The sequence below is a fragment of the Pan paniscus genome, chromosome 20 (assembly GCF_029289425.2).
Source record: "Pan paniscus chromosome 20, NHGRI_mPanPan1-v2.0_pri, whole genome shotgun sequence".
NCBI lineage: Eukaryota > Metazoa > Chordata > Mammalia > Primates > Hominidae > Pan > Pan paniscus.
In genome coordinates, this window is record NC_073269.2 from 24,927,567 (window position 1) to 24,941,792 (window position 14,226).

At 44.5% G+C, this 14,226-nt stretch overlaps 1 protein-coding gene across 1 annotated transcript in view; it reads left to right on the forward strand.

Moving 5' to 3' along the window:
- The first annotated feature begins 12,039 nt into the window (after positions 1–12,039).
- LOC100983421 (zinc finger protein 90) overlaps positions 12,040–14,226 on the forward strand; it is a 38,740-nt gene continuing 36,553 nt past the window's right edge. The window contains 1 exon segment of the mRNA XM_063600056.1: positions 12,040–12,211. The gene's annotated coding sequence lies outside the window, so the exon portion shown is untranslated.

Below are 14,226 nucleotides of genomic sequence, written 5' to 3' on the forward strand. Positions count from 1 at the left end.
GGTGGATCACTTGAGGTCAGGAGTTCACCACCAACCTGGACAACATGGTGAAATCCTGTCTCTGCTAAACACACACACACACAGACACACACACACACACACACACACACACACACAAAATTTAGGGAGTGCTGGCTCACGCCTGTAATCCCAACATTTTAGGAGGCCGAGGTGGGCAGATCACTTGAGGTCAGGAGTTCAAGACCAGCCTGGCCAACATGGTGAAACCCCATTTCTACTAAAAATACAAAAAAATTAGCTGGGTGTGGTGGTGCATACCTGTAGTCCCAGCTACTATGGAGGCTGAGGCAGGAGAATCACTTGAACCCAGAAGGCAGAGTAGTGTAACTGCCCAAGGGGTTCACCTTGCCCTTTGCCTAGACAGAGCCAATTCATCAAGACAGGAAAATTTGTGGAGGAAAAGTTAAATATTAAATTTGAACTCAATTGAAAATGGACACAATCAATGGTCACCAAGTCCTGGAACAGGTTGTGTGAGCCCCTTGATGCATTCATCCAACACTGTTTTGGAGATATCTCTATTTCAATCTATTCCTATGTATTAGTTGTTGAAAAACAATAGAGAATTGCAAAAGCAAGTTGACTTTTTTGTGTTGCTTGGGCCCAATCATGAACGACTCTCTTGACTGGGCCTTATGCCAAACAACTCATTACCAAAGAGCTAGGGTCCCAGAGTGTGCCCAAGCTTCATGAGACCTCTCCTCATCTGTGCATAGATGAGTGTCTGACTCTGAAGCCCAGGCTGTTGCTTCTCTGTTTGGTGTGAATCCTCAACAGTCTGGTGAGTACAGTGTCTGATTCTGGAGCCCAGACTGTTGCTTCCCACTCTGGTGGTGAATCCTCCATAGTCTGGCGAGCATAATATATATATCTCTTTTCCCTTCTCCTCTTTCCATTGCAATTTGCTTATTGTATCAATCTGCTTATTTCATTGATTTGCTTATCTCATTTGCTTATTATATCTGCATTTCCATTTATGTAGGATAAAGCTTGTTGACCTTTAAAGGTATTGTGTGTGTGTCTTTTCTTCTCCCCTTGCGCGTTTCCCACACAGAATATTTTTGGCATCACAAACAGGATTTGAAAACCAAACTGCCACTTTTTGGCCACAATGACAGAGCTGGAAACTCGAGAAATTCCCATATCCAGGAATGGGAACTCTCCCAGTTTTCACCTTTGGGGACTGAATGATTCAGGGGAACTGGTCTTTGTGGGAATTGGGAATCTAAATTAGTGCAATTTAAACCTTTGACTGTGCTTGAAGTGCTGCAGGGGATTCCAGTGAGCAAAGGAGATGCTGAGGGATCTCCCGGAGTGGATGGTGTTTGCTTACTGGTTATAAGTTAATGTATCAAGATAGGGGCTGGTTGCTACAAGAGAAAAGGTAAGCTGGAAAAAAAAAAATGCTAATCCAACTTCCAGACTGACCCTGGCCCAAAGCCAGGCCTATGTCTCGACTGATCAGGCTCAAAGATATCAGCCTATTGATGAAAAAAGCAGCTGTCCCAATGGTCTTATCAGGGTAAAATTGAAGAATTAATCAGCTGGGGCCTGGAGCAGGTAAAAACCCAGCTCTTATCTCAAGGATGGGAAATTAACCTTAGTAAAATTCAAGGACAAGCACAAACTGTAAAATTCCTCGGCATTCTATGGAATGCAGGGAAGTAGTCCATTTTACCAAAGGCCAAGGCTAAAATACTAGAATTTGCAACCCCTACCACTAAAAAGGAGGCTCAGAAATGTATTGGCTTGTTTGGACTCTGGAGACATGATATTCCCCACTTGGGTAACATTTTACAACCTCTGCATGCAGCCACTAGAAAACGCTATGACTTTCTTTGGGGAGAGAAAGAGAGCATGGCTTCTGAACAAGCTAAACAAGTGGGTCAACTGGCCCTGGGTCTATGACCTGTATGGGATGGGCCAGTAGAACTGCAAGTAACTGTCCTAAATCAACATGCTAATTGGAGCCTTAGGCAGAAGCAAGATGGGAAGAGGGTACCTTTCAGGTTTTGGAACCAGAAACTGCCAGAGGATGACAAAGCTTATACCCATTTCGAGAAGCAATTGTTAGCTTGCTATTGGGTTTTGCTGGAAACGAAACACCTCTGCTTCAACCATGATGTCTTTATGAGGCCTGAAATTCCTACTATGACTTGAGTCATGGGTTCCCCCAAAACTCACCAGATAAGACGTGCCCAAGAAAATAGCATCATAGAATGGAAATGGTATGTACAAGAGCATGCTAAGCCAAAGCCAAAGGGTATCATTTTTACATGAGGATGTGCAAAACTTGCCAGCTCGGAAAATCACCAAGGAAGTCCTGCAGGTAGGGAAGGAAACCTCCCCCACCCAATGGGGCAACTCCTTTAAAGTGTAAAGCCCAATCTTGTATTAACACGAATAGACTTTCCCTTAGATACCTAACCTTGTTTTTAACGTGAATAGACTCTCCCTTAGCTGACAGAACCGGAAGAACTCCATTTGGCTCCTTCATTTACAAGACATCAAGTGCTCCTTACCCACCCCCTTTCCTCAAGGACTTAACTTGTGCAAGCTGACTCTCAATATATCAAAGAGTGCAATTAACTGATAAGGTGCTGAGGCAAGCGAATTCCGCTGGAATTTGCTCGGAGATGGTGCCATAAAGCGCCCGCATTTTGTCCGGTAGATAACACGCAGAGCCCCCGCACCTATCACTTTGTGATGAAATAAAAGCCCCTGCACCTGGAACTGTTTGCGTTCCTGTAACCATTTATCTTTTTAACTTTTTTGTCTGTTTTTCTTCTGTAAGATTGCTGCAGCTAGAATTCCCCCTCCCCTCTGTAAACCCAAGTATAAAAGAAAATCTAGCCCCTTCTTCGGGGCTGAGAGAATTTCGTGCGTCAGCCATCTCTCGGTCGCCGGCTAATAAAGGACTCTTGAATTTGTCTCAAAGTGTGGCGATTTCTAACTCGCTCAGGTACAACAAAAGAACTAAGCCTAGAGGATCAGAAACATGCTTGGTTTATGATGGATCCACCATATACATTGGTGGGACCCGATGCTGGAAGGCTGTGGCTTATAACCCTGTTAAAAAGGTAAGCACTTCTGATGAAAGAAGGGGTGGGAGCAGCAAGTTAGCTGAACTAGTAGCCATCCTCTGAGCTATACAGGAGGAAGCCAAAGGGATTTGTCACTTGTTTCATGTGCGTCCGTGTGAAGAGACCACCAAACAGTCTTTGTGTGAGCAATAAAAGCTTTTAATCACCTGGGTACAGGCGGGCTGAGTCCAAAAAGAGAGTCAGCGAAGGGAGATAAGGGTGGGGCCATTTTATAGGATTTGGGTAGATAAATTACAGTCAAAGGGGGGTTGTTCTCTGGTGGGCAGAGTGGGGGTCACAAGGTGCTCAGTAGGGGAGCTTTTGAGCCAGGGTGAGCCAGGAGAAGGAATTTCACAAGACAATGTCATCAGTTAAGGCACGAACGGGCCATTTTCACTTCTTTTGTGGTGGAATGTCATCAGTTAAGGCAGGAACAGGCCATCTGGATGTGTACAGGTCACAGGGGATATGATGGCTTAGCTTGGGCTCAGAGGCCTGACAACTTGTATTCCAACACTTTATCAGTAGCAAATGGTCTTACTACCTGGATGCTCCAATGGTAATGAAACAAATTGTTAATTGGGAATAAAGAGGTTTGGGGAAAACAATACTGGGAAGATGTCTGAATCCTGGCACACACTACCATTATTGCTGTCTTCCATGTTGATGCCCATGCATCTCTGCTTTCTCTTGACAGACTATTTAATCACCAGGAAAATCAACAGGCCAAAATTTTTATTATAACTGCAAACTTGAATGCAGATGAATGGATTACAACGTGTTTCAAGCCTTGCAATGACAGGAATTATAATGGATGGTGGTATAATTTATAGCGATTAGTGGCCTAAATGTGCCACTTAAAAGATACAGAATGGTAGAATGGATAAGAATTTACCAACCAAATATCTGCTATCATCAAGAGACTCACCGACAACACATAAAGACTCACATAAACTTAAGGCAAAGGGTTGGAAAAAGATAATCATGCAAATGTACCTTAAGAGCAAGCAGTAGTCGCCATTCCTACATCAGACAAAACAGATATTGAAACAAAAACAGTTAAAAGAGAGACAAAGAGGGACATTATATAATGATAAAGGGACAGGAAAATATCACAATTCTAAATATATGTGGACCTAACACTGGAGCTCCCAATTTATTAAACAATTACTAGTAGACCTAAGAAATGAGATCAATGGCAATACAATAATAATGGGGAAATTCAATACTCTACTGACAGCACTAGACAAGTCATCAAGACAGAAAGTCAACAACAACAACAAAAAGACAATAGACTTAAGCTATAGCCTAGAACAAATGGACTTGAAAAATATTTACAGAACATTCTACCCAACAACTACAGAATATACATTTTATTCCTCAGAACATGAAACATTCTCCAAGATAGACATATGATAGGCCACAAAACAAGTCTCAATACATTTAAGACAATCAAAATTATATCAACTACTCTCTCAGACAACAGTGGAATAAAAGTGAAAATCAACTTCAAATGCACCCTCACAACCATGCAAATACACGGAAATTAAATGAAAAATAAAATTTAGGATCAACCTGTTTCTGAATTTTTTTGTATGAAATCAAGATGGAAATTTAAAAATTATTTGAGCTGAATGATAATAATGACACAATCTATCAAAATGTCTGGGATACACCCAAAGTGGCGCTAAAAGGAAAGTTCATAGCATCAAGTGCCTACATCAAAAAGTCTGAAAGAGCATAAGTAGACAATCTAAAATAACACTTCAAGGAACTAGAGAAACAAGAACAAGCCAAACCCAAACCCAGCATAAGAAAAGAAATAACAAATATCAGAGCAGAACCCTAGGGGGAGGGGTGGCTGCAGTCTCTGTGGACCAGCAGACTTAGCCTTTCCTCCTGCTAGTTCTGAGCATTTCCAGCAGCTCAGATGAGTGTATTTGCCCCCAGCAAAACACTCCCCCTCCACCAAATGACAGTCAAAGTGCTTCATTAAAAGGGTTCTTCTCCCCATGCACTGGATGAGCCTCCTCAACAGCGGTTGTCAGGCACCCTATACAGGAGTGATCCTACTGGCTTCAGATTGGTGTCTCTTGAGGTCAGAGATCCCAGAGGAAGGTGCAGGCACTCTTCTTTACTGTTCTGCAGCCTCCTTGAGTGACCTCTCCAGGCACTGGAGTGAACCAGATGAATAGGGCCTGAGGTGAACCCCTAGCAAGGTGCAGCAACCCTACAGAAGAGGGACCTGACCACTGAATGAAAAACAAACAAACAGAAAGCAGCAACAACAGCATCAACAAGAAAAAAATATACCCAGAAAAATCCCACCCAAGGCTGCACATGGTGGCTCACACCGTAATCCAAATACTTTGGGAGGTTGAGGCAGGCAGAGCACTTGAGGTCAAGAGTTTGAGACCAGCCTGGCCAACGTGGTGAAACCTGGTCTCTACTAAAAAAAATACAAAAATTAGCAAGGCGTGGTGGTGCACGCCTGTTGTCCCAGCTACTTGGGAGTCTGAGACATGAGAATCACTTGAACCTTGGAGGCGGAAGTTGCAGGGAGCCGAGATCCTGCCACTGCACTCCAGCCTGGGTAACAGAGCAAGACTCTGTCTTAAACAAAACAAAACAAAACAAAACAAAACAAAACAAAACAAAACAAAAAAATCCAAGGGTCAGCAGCCTCAAAGATCAAAACTAGACAAACTCATGAAGATGAGAAAGAATCAACAAAAAAACATTGAGAGGCTAGAGTGCCTCTTCTCCAAATGATCAAAATGTTTCTTCAGCAAGGGTACAGAACTGGACAGAGGATGAGATGCAGGAATTGACAGAAGTAGGCTTCAGAAGATGGGTAATAAAAAAACTCTGCTGAGCTAAAGGAACATGTTCTAACCCAATTTAAAGAAGCTAAGAACCCTTGATGAAAGGTTAGAGGAGCCGGGCGCGGTGGCTCACACCTGTAATCCCAGCGCTCTGGGAGGCCGAGGCGGGCGGATCACGAGGTCAGGAGATCGAGACCATCCTGGCTAACAAGGTGAAACCCCGTCTCTACTAAAAAATACAAAAATTAGCCAGGCATGGTGGCGGGCGCCTGTAGTCCCAGCTACTCGGGAGGCTGAGGCAGGAGAATGGCGTGAACCCGGGAGGCGGAGCTTGCAGTGAGCTGAGATCATGCCACTGCACTCCAGACTGGGCGAAAGAGCGAATACTCCGTCTCAAAAAAAAAAAAAAAAAAAGGTTAGAGGAACTGCTGACTATAATAACGAGTTTGGAGAGGAACATAAATGATCTGATGGAGCTGAAAAACACAGCACGAGAACTTCATGAAGCATACAAAAGTATCAGTAGCTGAACTGACCAAGCAGAAGAAAGAATATCAGTATTTGAAGACCACCTTGTCAAAATAAGGCATGCAGACAAGATTAAAGAAGAAAGAATAAAAAGGAACAAAGAAAGCCTCTGACAAATATGGTGTTCTGTGAGGGAAACACATGAGGGTAGAAGAAAAGACACCTACACAATACCTTTAAGGGTAAACAAGCTTTATCCCACATAAATGGCAATGCAGATACAAGTAAATTTTTTTTTTCTTTTTTTTTTTTTGAGACGGAGTCTCGCTCTGTCACCAGGCTGGAGTGCAGTGGCGCGATCTCGGCTCACTGCAAGCTCCACCTCCCGGGTTCACGCCATTCTCCTGCCTCAGCCTCTCCGAGTAGCTGGTACTATAGGCGCCCGCCACCACGCCTGGCTAATTTTTTGTATTTTTAGTAGAGACGGAGTTTCACCGTGGTCTCGATCTCCTGACCTCCTGATCCGCCCGCCTTGGCCTCCCAAAGTGCTGGGATTACAAGCGTGAGCCACCGCGCCCGGCCAAGTAAATTGATATAAGAAAATTGCAATGGAAAGGGGAGAAGGAAAAAGATATATATATATATATACACACACACACACACAAATATATATATATACACACATATAAATATATATATACATACACACATAAATATATATACATATATATACACTCATCAGACTATGGAGGATTCATCGCCACACCAGAATGCAACAACCTGGGCTCCAGAGTCAGCCACCCATCCATGCAAGGACAAGGAGAGGTCTCTTGAAGCTTTAGTGCGTTCTGGGGCTCTAGGTCATTTTGTAATAAGTTGTTTGGCATGAGGCACAGTGGAGGGCCCTTGAGACTGGGCTTAAGGAACACAAAAAGTTAACTTGTTTTTGCAATTGGCTATTGTTTTTCAATAACTAACATAAAGGAATAGATTGAAATCGAGATTTCTCTGAAACAACTCTAGATGAATGCATCAAGGGGCTCGCAGAACCTGTTCTCAGGCTTGGTGACCATCGTTTGTGTCCGCATTCAATTCAATTCAAATTTAACTTTTTCTCCACCTTTGGCCTCAATTGGATACTCAATTGTAGGAAAATACCCTTACAGATACATAGGGAAGGCATAGTCGATATAGATTACAGATACAGGGTAAGCACAGGAGAATTAAAAGCACAATTAATAAAAACCACACCCAGCATGGCTTTCCAAGGAGAGTCATATTGTGAGAATTGCCAGGGATATACACACCACATTTAGCATGCAATATGGCACAAACCCCTCCTTGGGCTGCAGTAAGCATGTCTAATGCCATTTGATTTTGCAACACAACTGTACTCAGCTGAGCAAATTTATCTGGTAACAACATAAGTCTAGTGCTAACATCATTAAGAGCTTTTTCTACATATAACCTTAATATTTTAATTTGTTGCTGAAGCAGGATTGTACCAGTGGCAGGGGAGAATACTGTGATAGGGTACTGCCACCAGGGAGCCCAGGGAGGCTGGCACATTCATAACCAGTGATGTTTGTAAGTATCTAAATTACTTGGGAGAGGAATATTAACCCGGTTGGTGAATGGAATTAATGGCTATCCCCAAGTTGATCTCCCTGTCCAATGTGGGGACAGGTATCACCACTCATAGGATCTGCATACCCAGAGGGCTCCCCCAGGGGACAGCAATGGAGCTACTGTAATCACAGTGTACTCATGTATTATTAAAGTAGGAAAGAGATTGTGGTTCACTGGGGGCAATGTTGATTTGGAGTATGTGTTGACAATTGTCTGGAGAAACCCCAGAGTAATATTAGAGGAACCTTTTAAGGCCTCCAGACCAAGCGGGGGCTATAGGGAATCCAGGCACCAGCACAGCTGGTTTCCAAAATCTACCATTCCAGGAATATTGGGCAGGATACCAAGGCTTTTGATGAAAGGAGAATGTGGAGTTCACCTTTTGTCTGACTTGGGCAAAGATAGATTGCTTAGTGTGGTCAAAGGAAGTACAGGTTGGACTACAAGTGTTGTTGTGACCCCGTTGGTAACTACATAGCCATTCAGAAATGTTGTCAGGACGATTCTCCAAGGTAGCCCATTCCTGGTGGCCTTTGGCAACTCGACGTATAGAAAACATTGTCTGTGATTGGCTTCTATTGCAGCGGTGGCTAACCAGTTCATGAATTTATTCTTGGCCTCAGACACAAAGACATACATGCTGACCATTAGTAGATAGATTATTCCCTGTAATAACAAAAAAGGATAGGAACATCATATTGTTTTTCATCTTTAGGAAATTGTACTATGCCTTCATTTTCTGTTTTCACAGCTACAAGGTCACCAGACTTAGGGGTGGGAACTGATGGATGCTGTACCCATATATTGGCTCCAGGATTTAAGCTACATGAACCAGTGGATCTGAATCCCCGAGTTCTGTATGTAGCCTCTGTTGGGACAGAGATTTCCTCAGGGGTTAATTGTTGACAAGGTACCACTAATAATTGAGCAACCCACGTTTGTGGCTTTATAGCAAATAATCTGGAGTGGTATTGTATAAAACAACCTTTAACTCTCCCCAGTAATCACCATCAATTATACCACCAAACACTATAATGCCTCTCATTGCAAGGCTTGAACACATTGTAATCCATTCATCCACATTCAAATTTGCATTTACGGTGGAAATTTTGGCATGTCGATCTTCCTGCTGATTAAATAGTCTGTCAAGAAAAGCAGAGATGCATGAGCATCATCATGGAAAACAGATCAGGGAGTGGTGGCTCAAGCCTGTACTTCTACCAATTTGGGAGGCTGAGGTGGGTTGTTCACGAGGTCAGGAGATTGAGACCACCCTGGTGAACACAGTGAAACCCCGCCTCTACTAGAGAAGTACAAAAATTAGCTGGGTGTGGCGGTGCATGCCTGTAATCCCAGCTACTCGGGAGGCTGAGGCAGGAGAATCACTTGAACCTGGGAGGCAGAGGTTGCAGTGAGCTGAGACTGAGCCACTGCACTCATGCCTGGTGACAGAGCTAGACTCCGTGTCAAAAAAAATAAATTAATTAATACAGGAAAACAATGATAATGGTAGTGTGCACTAGAATTCATGTATCTTCCCAGTATTGTTTTCCCCATACCTCTTTATTCCCAATTAACCATTTGTTTTGTTGTCATTGGGGCATCCAGGTAGTAAGACCATTTGCTACTGAGCAAGAGTTGGTATACAAGTGACAAATCCTTCTTCCCTCCTTTTGAAGAGCTCAGAGGATGCCTACTAGTTCAGTTAACTGGCTGCTCCCACCCCTTTCTTCATCAGAAATGGTTATGTTTTTCGGTTGTTTGTTTTTGAGATGGAGTCTCAGTCTGTCACATAGGCTGGAGTGCAGTGGTGAGACCTCAGCTCATTGCAACCTCTGCCTCCTGGGATTCCAGTGATTCTCCTGCCTCAGCCCCCTGCGTAGCTGGGATTATAGATGCATGCCACCACACCTGGCTAGTTTTTGTAATTTTAGTAGAGATGGGGTTTCATCATGTTGGCTAGCCTGGTCTCAAACTTCTGACCTCGTGATCCGCACATCTCGGCCTCCTGTGGATTTTGAGGGAACTCGTGACCTAAATCATAATAGGAAATTTAGGCCTCATAAAGACATCACGGTTAAAGCAGAGGTGTTTTGTTTCCAGTAAAGTCCAATAGCAAGCTAACAATTGTGCACAGGTGAGGAGAGCTCTCATGAAGCTTTGGCGCAGTCTGGGACCCTAGCTCTTTTGTAATGAGTTGTTTGGCACGAGGCTTAGTCATGAGGACCCTTCGCGACTGGGCTGAAGAAACACAAAAAGGTCACTTGTTTTTGGGATTGTCTGTTTTTCAATAACGAATGTATAGGAATAGATTGAAATACAGATTTCTCTGAAACAGCGCTGGATGAATGCCTCCAGGGGCTCACACAAACTGTTCCCGGACTTGGTGACCATTGTTTGTGTCCACGTTCAATTAGCAGAAATTTAATATTTAACTTTGACTCCACACCAGACTATGGAGGATTCACCACCAGACCGGAAAGCAACAGGATGGGCTCCAGAGTTGGCCACCCATTGGTGCACAGACCAGGAGAGGTATAATGACGCTTCAGCGCGGTCTGGGAACCTAGCTCTTTTTGTAACGAGTTGTTCGGCATGAGGCCTAGTCACCAGGGCCCTTCATGACTGGTCTCAAGGAACACAGAAAGGTCAACTTGTTTTTGTGATTGTCTATTGTTTTTCTTTTTCTTTCTTTCTTTTTTTTTTTTTTGAGACGGAGTCTCGCTCTGTCGCCCAGGTTGGAGTGTAGTGGCGCGATCTCGGCTCACTCCAAGTTCCGCCTCCCAGGTTCACACCATTCTCCTGCCTCAGCTTCCCGACTAGCTGGGACTACAGGCGCCCGCAACCACGCCCGGCTAATTTTTTGTATTTTTAGTAGACACGGGGTTTCAGCGTGTTAGCCAGCATGGTCTTGATCTCTTGACCTCGTGATCCGCGCGCCTTGGCCTCCCAAAGGGCTGAGATTACAGGCGTGAGCCACCGCGCCCGGCCTTGTCTATTGTGTTTCAATAACGAATGTATAGGAATAGATTGAATAGATCGACATAGAGATTTCTCTAAAATAGCACTGGATGAACGCCTCAAGGGGCTCACACAACCTCTTCCAGGACTTGGTGACCATTGTTTGTGTCCACGTTCAATTGAGTTCAAATTAAATATTTAACTTTTCCTCCACAAATTCCCCTGTCTTGATGAATTGGTTTTGTCTGGGCAAAGGGCAAGGTAAACTCCTTGGGCGGTTACACAACCTCCACCTCCTAGGTTCAAGCGATTCTCCTGCCTCAGCCTTCGGTGTAGCTGGGACTACTGGTGTGCACCAGCACGCCCAGGTAAGGTTTTGTAGTTTTGGTAGAAATGGGGTTTCACCGTGTTGGCCAGGGTGGTCTTGAACTCCTGACCTCAAGTGATTCGCCCTCCTTGGCTTCCCAAAGTGCTGGAATTTCAGGCGTGAGCCACCGTGCCTGGCCCTAAATGATTTCTTTCTGTCTCCTATAACAGTTTGAAATTACTTGAAAGTTGTTTCAAATTGAAAAAATAAAAAGAATGTAGATAAAAATAAAATATAAAAAGTTAAAAAAATTACATTAGATTACAAAATATATATGATGTATATGTAAGTCTCGAGAGGTCAAAAATGACAAATTTGATTTACTTACAAGGTTTTATTAAAATTAGCTTTCGTATTGATAATACACTATTACCAAAGGAAAAGTTTTCTCTTGAACAAAAATTTTTTGTATTATTAATATGACAGCCAAATACTTCTGTTCACCTTTTGAATACATTCAAAAAGAGAAAGAGTAAAAAAGAATTTTCCCATGCTCTCTGGTGGGCCTGGCTCAGCTCAGGGAGGAAGCCGTGCCTGAAAAGGCTGCAGCTGAGGCTGTGACTCTTTCTTCACTCAGCCCAGCATGTGATCACATCTTCTGTCACTCAGGGACTGAGGAGGCGGGGCCTTAAGCATTATCCAATCAGGGACGCTGGGCTGGAAACCGTCCAATCATGCAGGCAGCTGGAGCGAAGAGGAAGGCTTTCGGGTTTGGCGCGGCCATTTGTCTCTTGCTGCAGCTGGTGCTCCAAATCTGGTCTTAGCTGCTCCGTGTCTTCTTCTCCAGCCTCTGTGGCCCTGTGACCTGCAGGTATTGGGAGATCCACAGTTGAGGGACCCCCAGAAGCCTAGAAATGGTGAGAGTGCCTTTCCAGCATTCCGAGAGAGGGGAGGGACTGGTTGGAACCGATGGGAAGTGGCTGTGGCGGGACTTAGGCCTCCCCGCAGTCAGCTCCACAATCTGCGACCGACTTCTCCTTGCCCAGTTCGGCCTCAGTCCCCTTCAGCCATAAGATGGCAACAGCGCCGACAGCCGGGCCCCGCGGCGTCCTGTCTCTTCCCTGCCCTGGCCTGGAGCCCTCTCTGGGCAGCTCTGCACCCACAGCGCTGCGTCTCTCCCAGATTGTGCAGGGACCACCGGAGGGTCCTCAGGGGAGAATCCTGACTCGGGGTGCAGGTTCATGAATGGGAAGAGCTTTGGTCCGTGGGGCTGACAGTTTCTCTTTTCTCCTATTAAAAATTTATGGGGCCGGTCGCTGTGGTTCATGCCTGTAATCCCAGCATTTTGGGAGGTCGAGGCGAGCGGATCACTTGAGGTAAAGGGTTGTTAGTACAACTTAGTTCTTCTTCAAAGACGCAACTTCCTGGTCATAAGTTGGAAAAGTTGTAAATCACCCCTACCCCTTCTTCTCCCTTCTCCTTTTCTCACAAATCGCGCATTACCCGATTTGGAAAAAGTTTGAGTGTAAGCCAACCGGGATCAGCTTAGACTGTGCGGTCTGACCCCAGCCAATGGGGGGGAAAACACAAAAACAGAACTGCATTAGGGCTAATAACCCCTTCCCGGCCAGGCGCGGTGGCTCCTGCCTGTAATTTCAGCACTTTGGGAGGCCGAGGCGGGCGGATCACGTGGTCAAATTTCTAGACCAGCCTATCCAACGTGGTGAAACCTCCTCTCTACTAAAAATACAAAAATTAGCCTGGAGTGGTGCCAAGCGCCTGTAATCCCAGCAACTTGGGAGGCTGAGGCCCGAGAATTGTTTGAACTCGGGAGGCAGAGGTTGCAGTGAGCTGAGATCCCTCCATCGCGCTCCAGCATGCGCGACAGAGGGAGAGTCCTCAAAAAAAAAAAAAAAAAAAAGTAAGCATCTTAAAATTTCATTCCTTTATGTAAACACTGTGTTTTAGTAACTTCACTGTGTTTTCCAACACTTAGTTTCAAAAACCCAGTGAATAACTCTGGCATGGAAATTAAAGCTTGAACCTAGTGATTCCGAGCTAAGGCTAATATTAAGCCTGCAAAAGGAGGGTTTTTTTTTTTTTTTTGAGACGGAGCTTGGCCAGGCAGATGCAGTTAAGATTAAGATGAAAGGAAACTGGATGGGTCTTACTGATAATGATGTTATTGTTCTGAGGCACTTGTTCGACTTTGTAAAATAAAAACGTTAGATTTATGGAAAAAAAATGAATTCCAAAAACGTATTGCAACAGGAGGAAGTACCAACAAAGTATAACGTCTTTATGGCTTGCAAAAACGTAGGCAGAAAAGTGCTTTCTTCCCTAGGGAGGAGCAAAGAAGTTTAGAAAGGAGGTGGGAGGGGAATGGCAAATGGAGGGTGCAAAAGTCAGATTTTATATCAGAGAATGTCTTACCCTGAAATCAGCATGTTCTTAGGAGGGATGTAGAATGTGGTTGTATGTTGACTCAGACTGAGGGTAGCTCAAAGTTCAGGAGCTTGAGGGAGGCATATAAACTTAAGTAAAGTTTCATTGAGAAATATTTTGTTTTAGGCCAGGCGCGGTGGCTCCAGGCGCGGTGGCTCACGCCTGTAATCTCATCTGCTCGGCCACCCTGTCCCGGCCCTGAAGCGATGTAAGCAAGAAGCTGCCCTGCTGGAACTGCTCCTTCGGGAGACTGCTGATTTTGGCATTCTTTTTCCTTTCATCGTATTTCCTCTTTTTTTTTTTTTTTGAGATGAAGTTTCTCTCTTATTGCCCAGGCTGGAGTGCAATGGCACAATCTCGGCTCACTGCAACCTCCGCCTCCCGGGTTCAAGCGATTCTCCTGCCTCAGCCTCCCGAGTAGCTGGGATTACAGGCATGCACCACCACACCTGGCTAATTTTGTATTTTTAGTAGAGACAGAGTTTCT